Genomic DNA, 11,949 nt, shown 5'->3' with positions numbered 1-11,949 from the left:
CGGGTAAGATTAATTACAGGTTTAATACCATTATAGGGGGCCAGATTTGAGATTTTTCTTTATGGATAGGGGGATCGAGTTACACTCTCCCCCGTCTTTCACTCTCTTTGAGCCAAGTGCGGTGTTAACCTCACTTCTACCTTTGATTGATTACAAAGTGGTCTTTCTTAAGGGGGCGTTAGATTGCTGTTAGGGGTGAGTTGTCCACGTTTCCCCTGTGATGTAGAACTGAGATTACCATGTTCAACTAAGTCCAAGGTTTCCCATGGGGAGATGGGATGGTGATGTGCATGGATATGAATTTCAGTCAACTACTAGAGGACTCCTCCAAGTCTGTTGGAGGAGGAACCTCACAGATACTATGCAACCTTGTGGATGACTACACATGGACATATATCCTAAAGCATAAGGATGAGGTTTTGCGCAACTTTATGGATTTTAAATCTCATGCTAAAAAAGAGCTTAATTGTTATGTCTCATGCTTATGGTATGATGCTAAGTATCTGTCATCAAAGGAGTTTGATAGATATTTGCAGGCCTGTTTCTTTTTCAACCATAGCTTTAAGAGTTTTGAAATGCCCAAACACTTCACTTTTCTTTTTCATAAAATACACCCAAACTTTTCTGCTATAGTCATCAATAAAAGTGACCAAATAATGATAGCCTCCAATAGATGGAGCTTTAGTAGTCCACACATTAGAGTGGATTAATTCCAATGGTTTCTTACTCTCTTGAACATGTCTAGGAAATGGTTTCCTTGCCTGTTTTCCAAATTGACAAGCTTCACATACGTTATGCATTTATGCAAGCTTGAATTTAGGCAATCCTGCAACAATATTTTGGGCCTGCATTGATTTAAGTCATTGTACATTAACATGACCAATGCGTTTATGCCAGATATCAATATCTGCAACTACACCGGTCCCATGTGCAAACATTGTTGCACTCAATTCAGGCATGTCTGCATCCAATGTAAACATTCTGCCCTTCTTCTTTCCTTTTGCTATCAAGCGACCTTTATTTTTCATATCCTCAACAAAGCATCCATGAGGATTAAATCTAACCGACAAGCCCTGCTCAACCATTTGACCAATAGAAACCAAATTCTTGGTGATATTCGGGACATGAAATACATCCGATAGGTATTTCTTTTTCCCATCCTGCATAGACAAAGGAATTTTTCCAATCTGCACAATAGGATGTGCAGTATCATCACCGGTTTCCACAAATCCTGGTTTTTCCATTTTCCTTGCATCCTGCATCCATTCTGCATGACCTGTCATGTGGTTTGACGTACCTAAGTCAACATACCGCACTTCGTTGCTTTCTTCTACACTTGTCACAGAATTTTTCATGTGCTACACCATAAACAAATGCTCATTTCTATCATCACCCTGTCTACTAGAAGATGCATAATTCCCTTGTTGCAATTTTCCATTCATGATTTCATTCTACTTTTTATAGCAGTCTTTAGCCATATGACCCATTTTACCACAGTAGTAGCATTCAACATTGTTGTTTGCATTTTGGCCTCTTTGCCATCCACCACGACCTCTTTGGCTCCCCCTGCCTCTAGAGTTACCACATCCTCCTCCATAGGATTGGTTTTCTTGAGTTTGCTACATATTCTAATTTCTACCACGGCCTCCAGAGCCTCCTCTACCTCTGCCTCTACCTCTTCCAGCATTTGAGTAGAAGACAGTTTCTTTTGAAGTTCCTCTTGAAGAAGATGCACCACCATTTCTCTGCTCCTCAAAAATTAGAAGAGCAATCAACTCCTCAAAATCAGGAAATCTTTCACTTACGAAAATGGATGTTCGGAACTGTGCATAATCCTTTCTTAGACCATTCAAGGTCATAGAAACTAAATCATCATCTTCCACTGGTGACCCAATGGAAGCAAGTGCATCTGCAATCTTCTTCACCTTCATGTGGTAATCATTGATGCTCATACTTTCTCTTTGCACATTGTGCAACTCTTGCTTGAGCTGCATTTTCTTGGCTTGCGTATTTGTACTATACATTTTTGACAAAGTATCCCATGCCTCCTTTGGCATACTTTCATCCTGAATATGCACAATCATAGAGTCTGAAATACTGATAGATAGCCAGTACATAACTTTTCTGGCTCTCTCATGCCATCCTTTAAATGACTGCATTTGTTGTTGATTGGGAACATCAGGAAAAACTGGTTCTTCTTCATTTCTTGCAACAAATTTCCAATATCCTTTTCCCATAAGGAAATTCGTCATTTTAAACTTCCATGCTTGGAAGTTGTTCTTGTCAAGCTTTTCAGTGACAATCTGTGAAAGAGAATCAGACGCCATTACAGAACACTGCAAAAAATTCAGTCACTGTAAAAAACACAGCTTCAGCCTCACAAGGGCAAATCTGCAAAACTGACGAAAGTGGTATTTGACCACACAGTCGCTTCTTAGTGATGATTTTGCATCAATAGGCAACAAGGATGATTTTGTACCTCCCAACGTCTCTGCGCATAGGCATACAATGCAATTTCTCTGGTAACTTTTCACTGACATGTAGAACAATGGTCGCACAACAAAAAACAAGGCCTTTTCCTGAGTGCTTGCGAAAAACTTCCGCCTCCAAAACAGGCCCCGAAATGGCCTCAAATAAAAAAAACAGAGCAACCAAGTCCTAAAGCCCTATCCCGCAGCATATACTGTCCTCTTGCTACACTGCGAAGGGCGTCTTAATCTGAGACAATGCACTCTTGTACTTTTTGGCTGTGCTACCTGCAAAGACTTGCTCCCAAAACAAAAAAATGAAAGCAACACTAGTCCTCTTACCAGAACACCGCGAACTTGGTTTACTTTCTTGAGCTCCTTACCACGAACAAGGCTCTGATACCATGTCAAGATTGTGGGAGAGAAGGAAGGAGTCTCACTTGTAGCTTTCTTGCTTGCATAATGGGGGAATACACACACAGATGGAGGCTAAAAACAGTTTTCCTCTTCTTAGTTGTGTAAGCCAAAAGAACTCTAGTACATAGAAATAGAAGAACCCTATATATGGGTCTCAAACCAAACTCAACTAACTAAGGTGGCATACTAACTGAGCCACAAACTAGAGTAGATAAGGATAGCTGTCATCTAGCTATTAATCATGGGCGATGTAACAACCGCATCTGCAACTAACAAGTCGGTGACATAAATGCACAACGGTCACCCTGGCATATCACGAGTGGAGCTCGATATCTCAACATCCATATCTCTGCTTCTTCTGCGACGTCTAACCCTTCTCCATCAAACTCGGGTGCCTTAATTTGCTTGAGAAGGAATTTCTTCTCTTGCATGTCAGCATTCGTGGGTGCAGAAGCTGCCTAACAATCAAGCCATACCACTCAAGTTGTTTCTATTTACGATATGCCTATGAATCGAACATTAATCAATCATGTATCATCATGAAGTTTTGCTCTAATACCAGCTGTAATGTGTCCGCTTGTCCACTTGTAGGACACGTCTTAGCAGCCCATCAAGAAGAGAGTCTAGAAAGCGCCACCTGGCACTTGCAAGGAATGTTACAGGGTTTGTGATCTAGGTCTTCCCGAGTCTGCCCCAAAGCAGAAGTATCCGGACATTCCCACTTAGGACCGATCTGAAGTCAGGGTTTCTTTCCTTTCAGCCAAGTCTCTAGGAAGTAGCTAGTGTTGAGCTCCAGAATGAAACACTTTGTGTAGGAACAACAGAGTCGAAGCGGATTTATGCTACACTTGGTTCATGGAGAATGGGAAATGAGAGGGATGCAAAGCTCAACCTTTCTACCCATAAGGCATAGTCCCATTCTGTCAGAGAGAGAACTAGGGAGAGAGAAAGAGGAGAGAGAAAGACTGCAGAGGAGAGAGAAAGACTGCAAGAAGAGAGAGAAATAGAGTGATGAGGAGAGAGAAAGACTAGAATTGGAGAGAGAAAGACAGGAAAGATAAAGAAGCCATGGAAGCTTGGAGCAAGAAGGGAGAGAAAGATTGTAAATGTATTGATATGTCAAAAAGATGTGTAAAATTACAACTTCTCTCCTTATATACCAGTGTCAATGTGACATGGCATATTAATAGCATTCTAAGTATTCCCAGCTTCTTACAATCCATCCCTTCCCAAAAGTTTTTTGTCCTCAAAAACAAACCTAGAAAGAACTAAAGAAAAGATGGATAGAACAGAGTACTACTCTGTTTTACAGCTTTACAAATAGGAAATGAGTAAAGAATTATCATTACAAGGGCTGAATATGATGAACGGAAAGAGAACTCCACTATATACATGATTTGAAGAACCTTAGAAGCCATTGGAGCCATAGAATCTTCAACAAATAGCTCCAGAAGAAAGTAGACAGCTTGCTGAAATAACAGTCCCTGCTAGACCAAATCAGCCATAACTTTTGATAGAAGTGTCCAAATGAAGTGTACCACATATCAAAACGAAGCTCTTGAAGAGTACTTTAAGCTCATGTAGATAGCTCAATTCTGAAAATGAAGTACGACAAAAATTGTTCTAAAATAGCGTGCTGTCCTGACCAGTCTGCACCAATACTAGCTCCATAAGCAATAGGCTTCAGCCACCAATGTATCCTTCAAGTATGGATACTCATCCAATATTGAATCAGGTCTCCAAGAAGCCTCTTCAGAGTGTAAACCTCTCCATTTAATCAAATATTCCACAATAGAACGTGATCGAAGCTTCTTTTCACACTGACCTATAACAGCCTCCGGGATGTACTGAACGATACCATCTTCATCAATAGGTGGCAGCTCATCAACTAAATCCACTGGATCACCATAATAGGGCTTGAGCTGACTAACATGGAAGACGTTATGAATCTTTGTAGAAGAGGGAAGCTCTAGTCTGTATGCCAAATCTCCAATCCGCTTAAGGATCCTGTAAGGGCCATAGAATCTGTGGGCAAGCTTATTACTGGATCCATCTTTCAATGTTGAATACTTGGATTTGGGCACCTTCAACAAAACCAGCTCTCCTTCCTGGAATGCTAAAGGCCTCCTCTTGTCATCAGCATACATCTTCATCTGATCTTGAGCCTTCCTTAGATTCACCTTGCATTGCTGAAGAAGGGTCTGCATTCTATCCAACTCTTCCTTCCCATGAGGGTTGATCTTTTCGTTAAAAATGACTGTGGGTAGGGGCACCTTATAACCATACAAAGCCTCAAAGGGTGAAACTCCTATGCTCGCATGAGTGGAATTATTATAAGCAAACTCAGCCAGGTGTAACCAAGAATCCCATGAGGTTTGGACATCATAGCAAAAATGGCGAAGATAAGTCTCCAACCATTTATTAACTCTCTCTGTCTGTCCATCAGTTTGGGGATGATAAGCCGTAGATGGAGCCAACTTGGTACCCATAGATGTAAATACCGCTTGCCAAAAGTTACTCATAAACTTTGAGTCCCTATCATGGACAATCACCTGCGGTAATCCATGCAATCTGAAAATATGCTCCATAAACTGGTTGGCCACCTGAGAAGCAGTAAACTGAATTTTTGTTGGGATGAAATGAGCTGCTTTGGTGAGTCTATCAACCACCACATAAATACTATTCCACCCCTTCTTGGTAGTAGGTAAGCCAGTGATAAAGTCCATAGTAATATGAGTCCATTTACCCGTAGGAATAGGCAATGGCTGCAATAAATCCCCTGGCTTATGGGTGCTATCCTTATTTTGCTGACAAGGCATACACTTCATAACGAAGTCCTTGACATCTTTCCACAGTCCTTTCCAATAAAAGCTCTTGCTGATCCTATCATAAGTCTTGAAAACTCCCAAGTGTCCAGCTAAAGGCGAAGAATGTATCTCCTCCATAATTTTTCGCTTGAAAGAAGAAGTAGAGGGAATAACAATCTTGCCCTTCCACCAAATAAGACCATTTTTAAGCTGGTAATGTGAGTTTTCTTCCATAAGACCTTGCTGTAATTTCTGAAAGATTTGGCTGAATTTCTCATCTAAGAGATATGCCTCTTGTAGCTCTTCAATCCAATCACTATGTAATTCCATCATGGCTGATACTTTGCAGGCCCACGTACGAGAGAGAGAATCAGCCACTATGTTATCTTTGCCCCTTGTATGAGTGATGTCAAAGTCATAATTTTGTAATGTTGCTACCCATCGTCGTTGCTTTGGAGTAAGATTTGACTAAGTAAAGAAATACTTGAGTACGCGATGATCACTATGTACTCTGAATCGGGTGCCATATAAGTAATGGTGCCATTTGTTGATTGCATGCAAAATAGCCAACATTTCCTGATCATAAACATTCATGGCCATCTCCTTATCAGTAAGCTTACGGCTTTCAAATGCAATTACTCCATGCTCCTGAAGCAAAACAGCCCCAATGCCACGGCCACTAGCATCACATTGTATAGTAAACTCTTTAGAGAAATCCGGGCATACAAGAATAGGAGCGGAGGTAAGTAATTCCTTTAACTGGTTGAAGCTGCTATCTGCAAGAGCATCCCAAAAGAAAGACTCTTTCTTCAACCTATCAGTTAAAGGGGCTGCAATTGCCGCATAATGCTTTATAAATCTGCGATAGAATGAAGATAGACCAAGAAATCCTCTAAGAGAGGTAGTAGTAGTAGGCGTTGGCCAATCTTTTATGCATTGCACCTTCTTGGGATCAGCCTATATTCCTTTTTCACTGACTATATGTCCTAAGTATTCCACTTCAGTCTACATGAAAGAACACTTCTTCTCCTTAGCAAAAAGCCTATGATGTCTCAACACATCAAAAACCTTCCTCATATGCGACAAATGATCCTGAAAAGTCTTGCTGTAGATCAAAATGTCGTCGAAGAACACCAAGACAAACTGAAAGAGGAAAGGTTGTAGAATCTTATTCATCAGGCTTTGAAAGGTAGCTGGAGCGTTTGTAAGGCCGAATGGCATCACCAAGAAATGGTAGAGCCCACGATCAGTCCTGAAAGCAGTCTTGACCTCATCACCCTCTCTCATGCGAATCTGATGATACCCTGATCTCAAATCAATCTTCGTGAAGAATCGAGCCCCCTTAAGCTCATCAAGCAAATCATCTATCCTGGGTATAGGATACCTGTTCTTCACTGTTATCTTATTGAGATCCCTGTAGTCAATGCACATTCTAAAAGATCCATCTTTCTTTTTTACTAACAGGACTGGAGATGCATACGGTGAAGAACTTGGTTCAATGAATCCCATTTCAAGAAGCTCTTTGATTTGCTTGGCTACTTCCTCTCGTTCACATTTTGATAGTCTGTAAGGTGGCTTATTGATTGTCTTTGAGTTGGGTTCCAAATCAATGGGGTGATCCACCGCTCTCTTAGGAGGCTGTAGGTACTTCAAATAAATCTCTGTACTCCTCAAGAAGAGCTGTCAAGGCTGGATGGTTTGCTGAATTATTGGACTGATCCTGTGTTTCTTTGTTCAAATGCAATACAAATATCTGTGAGCACTTCTTGTACTCTTTCTTGAGTTGTTGAATGGTGATAAGCTGAAAATTAGATTTACTAGGGATCCCCTGTAAACGAATGAGTTGTCCATTGGAGAAAAACTCCATATATAACTGTGAGAAATCCATAGTAATCCTGCCTAAGGTCATCAACCAATCACAACCAAGTACAATATCTATGGGCCCCATTTCCAAAGTGATCAGGTTTACTTTGACTTCAAAATTTTTAGCCATCTGCAAAGAAACCTGTGGACAAATCTGTGTGCTGATTTCCTCTTCACCATTAGCCACTTGTACTCTAATGGGCTGCTGTAAGTCTGTGGGAACACAATTCAACTTGTACATAATGGATTTATTGACAAAACTGTGGGTACTGCCACTATCTATCAGGATGAACACTGGCTTTCCACATATGCTTCCCTTCATACGAAGTGTATTAGGATTCTTAGATCCCGTCTAAGCATCCATAGAGATAGAACAATTAGTGGCAGCAGGCAACTCATTACAAAATCCACCAGGATCAAATGGGATATCACCACCTGGATCAAAAGGAAAAGAGTCAGATGGATTATAGAAGTACTCCTGTCCACCATCATCCTCGAAATCTTCATTTTCAGCATTCATTGGGACTGCATTAACTTCATCTATGTCATTTTCAAGGTCCTCAAGAACTAGCATACTCTGAATTTTTGGCTTGGCATTTTTGTATACACACTTTGAAGCATGGTCAGGAGTATACTTTTCTCCACACTTGAAGCATAAGCCTTTGTCCTTTCTTTCCTTGTAAAGATCCATGGGAATATTTCTGGAATTTGTAATGGCTGAAGTAGACTTAGGCTTATTGTCACCTTGCTTAAATTCAACCTTTGGACTGTTTGCTGTCCTGAAATTGCCTTGAAGCCTAGAAGCATTAAATGGAGGATAAGTTGGTATCCGTAAGCTCCCACTAGGCATAGGATTGCTGCCATAATTGTTACCAACTTGCCCTTGCTTTAAAACAGTCCTTGGCTGTCCATAACTTGGCTGAAATGAAGACTCTTTCCTATACTTCCTTCCAAAGCGCTCTGCAAGCTCAATAGCCTTGAAAAGTGAAGTAGGATTCTGCGCCATAACATCAGCTGACAAGGATGGTTCTAAACCATACATGAACTTGTGTAACTTGGCCTCATCACTGATGTTTTCCACATACATGGTCAAGTTGAGGAATTGGTTTGTATATTCTCTTACACTTAGGCTCCTTTGTTCCAAGTTGTACCATCTTCGCTCTAACTTCTCTTTTTCAAGAGGTGAAACAAAGACTTCAGCCATAAGTGCCTTGAAAGCTTCCCAATTCTCAATAAGTACATTCTCTTTCTTAATATACCTCCATCAAGTGTGAGCAAATCCTTCTAAGTGGAGGGAGGCAAAATGTATCTTCATGTCATCAGTTTTAGGAAATATGTCGAAATAAGACTCCATCTTAGAAGTCCATTCCTCTAATTCTGATGGTGAAGATGACTGGCCATTGAATTTGGATAAAACAATTTTATCCTTGAATTCTCTATCATGGAAAGGTTGCTGTCCCAAAACTGGCCGATCGGAATTTCTAAGTATAGAACCCCCAAAATGAGATTGAAATCTTCCAACAGGTGGCTGAGAATTACCCTGTAATCTTCCTGTTGGTAAAGCACCCCTAGAATGCTGAGTATGCAGTCCAAAAGCTTGAGTATTGGCGCCGTTCAAACTGCCCAAATAGTCATCATGCCTTTGTGAAGCTTCCCCTACTTCATACTGACTATTGGGAATACCTCTTCTTCCAATGATTCCATGTCCATAACCATTTTGGTTGGATGGCTGAAGTGGGACTGAAGGGTCATTGTTTGAACAAGCCTTCTCATTAACTTCTTTTGATCCTGTTTGCGATGGCATCAATTGAGAAAATTTTGCCATGAGTTGAGCATTGGATTCTACTAATTTATCAATGGAAGCCTTGGTTTGGGTAGTTGATTCCATCAACTTATCAAGCGTAGACTTCGTTTGTCCATGAGATAAAACCATTTGCTCCATTGTAGACTTTGTTTGACCAAATGATAAAATCATATACTCCATTGCTGACAAAATAGCCTTATGACGTTCCTTATGTCTTAGTTCATGGGCACATAAAGCATCATTGAGAATAATAATCTCTCCTTGTTGATGCTCTTCAGGGTTCTCTTGAAGTGTGCTTTCCATCATAGAATCCCTGATTTGCTGTGCATAGTCATCCTGGACCTTATTTTTGCCTTTATGCCCTGCCATACTAGTGCAGTCCTGCAGTACCCCCTGTCAGTAAAACGGCTATAACTTTGGTTAGAAAACTCCGATTGCAAAACTTTTTTATGCGAATCGAAGCTTACAATGCCCTCTTCGAGATGAGCTATAGCATGCTATAACAGGTTTAGGACAGAAAATCCTGTAACTGAATTTCAGAGTCTGAACTGTCCAGTCCTGCACCCTGTTTAGACCTGTAAGTGCCCTGTTTTGACCCTGTAATGCAAGAAACTAACCTCAAATGGCTACCAAACCCTGCAAAGGGGTATATAGGACCTGTGGGTACCCTGTAGTACCTGCACCTGTACTTCAGTATCAAAGGGTGTACCTGTATCCACCTGTAAATACCCTGTGGGTAACCTCAAAATGCCCTGTTTTACCCTGTTTTACTCCAGTAGGTACTTGAGTCGTTGGAAAGTCTTCAATCTTCAATTCTCCACTCGTTGTACCTGTGTGAGGGATAAAACGGCAGGACGGGCTCCCTACACGGGCTCCGAATCACCGGGAGGTAGGCAAAGTTCCCCCCGGGTCGGTTGGTTGCACCCCTTCGGGATCTTCGATAGTGAGGGAGGGTCACCTCTCTTTTGTCCCACTATCTCCCCCGGCATCCACCTTTTTCCTCGGTGGGAATATCAACATGGCAGAGGCTAGTGTGCTAAGCAATCAGCATGATATGCAATTCCAAAAATATCCATTCAGCCTTTCATGAGATGCAATTGATTGAGATAAGAAAACTTGGGATGGGAGAAGGGTTTACCTATGCAATTCAGTGACTCACTAATTGCTAGTACTTACCCTTTTACAATATTTCAGCTTGGATAAGAGAAAATTTCAACAAAACAGATCAAGGTTATGCATCAAGCTGATCAAATGTTACCTAAGATGAGTAATGGTTTTGAATCAAAAGGAATTCAATGAAATAGGCTGAAATTGAAGAAATTAATACTATTCTCTGATCTATTGATCAATCCAGTGAATTAATTGATCAATAACCTCTCATCAACAAGTGGAAAAGCCATTAGCAATAGGATTATTGAGAGATTTCAGAGATTAGCAAAAGAAAATACCTCCATTAAGCTTGAAAATGATGATGGATATCAGCTTTAACCTGGTTGATGCAAGGGTTCTTCATAATCCACCATAAATCCAACATAAAGCTTGAAATCTCCATGAAATCAGTCCATACATGCTTCAATATGATGAAATCCTTGAAAGATCAATACTCCAGCCTTGCTTGAACACTTGAACTTCAAAGATTCAAGCTCCCTGATGAAAAGCCCCAAAATATTCATTCCATTTGAGCTTCATTGACATGCACGGGCTGAAATCTCTTCAATGTCTTCAATCTTGAAGTCTATCCAGCTTGTATTCAGCTTTAGAGAAGCCTTGAAGGTTGGAAAAGTCCAAAATCTTGAGAAATTTGAGCTTCCATGTCTGTGGCTATGGCTGCCTTGCTGTGTATTAGGGTTTTGAACAGAGAAATGGCTGATGAGAGTTCCCCTGGGGCTGAAAGTTGATGTACTCAAGTGTTTGATGAAGCCTTAAGAGTCTTTGATCAATGAGCTGAGCATTTGGAGCAGCAGAATAGTGAGAAGGGGGCAGGAGGATCAGCGCAATTTGCGGCGCATTTTTCGGGCAGTCCTGAGCTGATCTTCAGCAGTAGGCATCAACTATGGTGCTCCTCCTGTAGCTTAGGCAACAAAGATTCTTTGCCCCATGGTTTGGCAGTGAGATATTCAGCACAAAGAGAGATATTTGTGAAGATTCTTGACATCCACCATGAAAGCTTTAGCCAAAAGCTTGAAGGAGAGAGAAGAGAAGCTCTCTTTTGAAAAGTAACTGTAGTTTAGTTTGTAACTAAGCCCGGTTAACCATTCTTTACCCTAGTTACCTCCATTTTTGCATGAAATTTGATGACGTCCAGCCATTTAAGCCTTTACCCGCCATCTCTGACCTTGGATATCTCCAGATGTAGTCATTGCTAACTGTAGTTGTCCTGCAGCACTCCACTAGTCACTGTCTTGTACCATTTTTGTCTGAAATTGGTTTTGAGATAGGAAAATGAGAGTGAAAATGGAAGAAAATAATGGATCAAAGACTGAAGCTCTGATACCACTTGTCAGAGAGAGAACTAGGGAGAGAGAAAGAGGAGAGAGAAAGACTGCAGAGGAGAGAGAAAGACTGCAGGAAGAGAGAGAAATAGAGTGAC

The sequence above is a fragment of the Lygodium microphyllum genome, chromosome 23, assembly GCF_053477565.2.
Source record: "Lygodium microphyllum isolate KBCC chromosome 23, Lygodium_microphyllum_v1.1.10, whole genome shotgun sequence".
In the NCBI taxonomy this organism is placed as follows: Eukaryota; Viridiplantae; Streptophyta; class Polypodiopsida; order Schizaeales; family Lygodiaceae; genus Lygodium; species Lygodium microphyllum.
The sequence above is the reverse complement of the archived record's forward strand: the minus strand, read 5'-3'. Positions refer to the sequence as shown.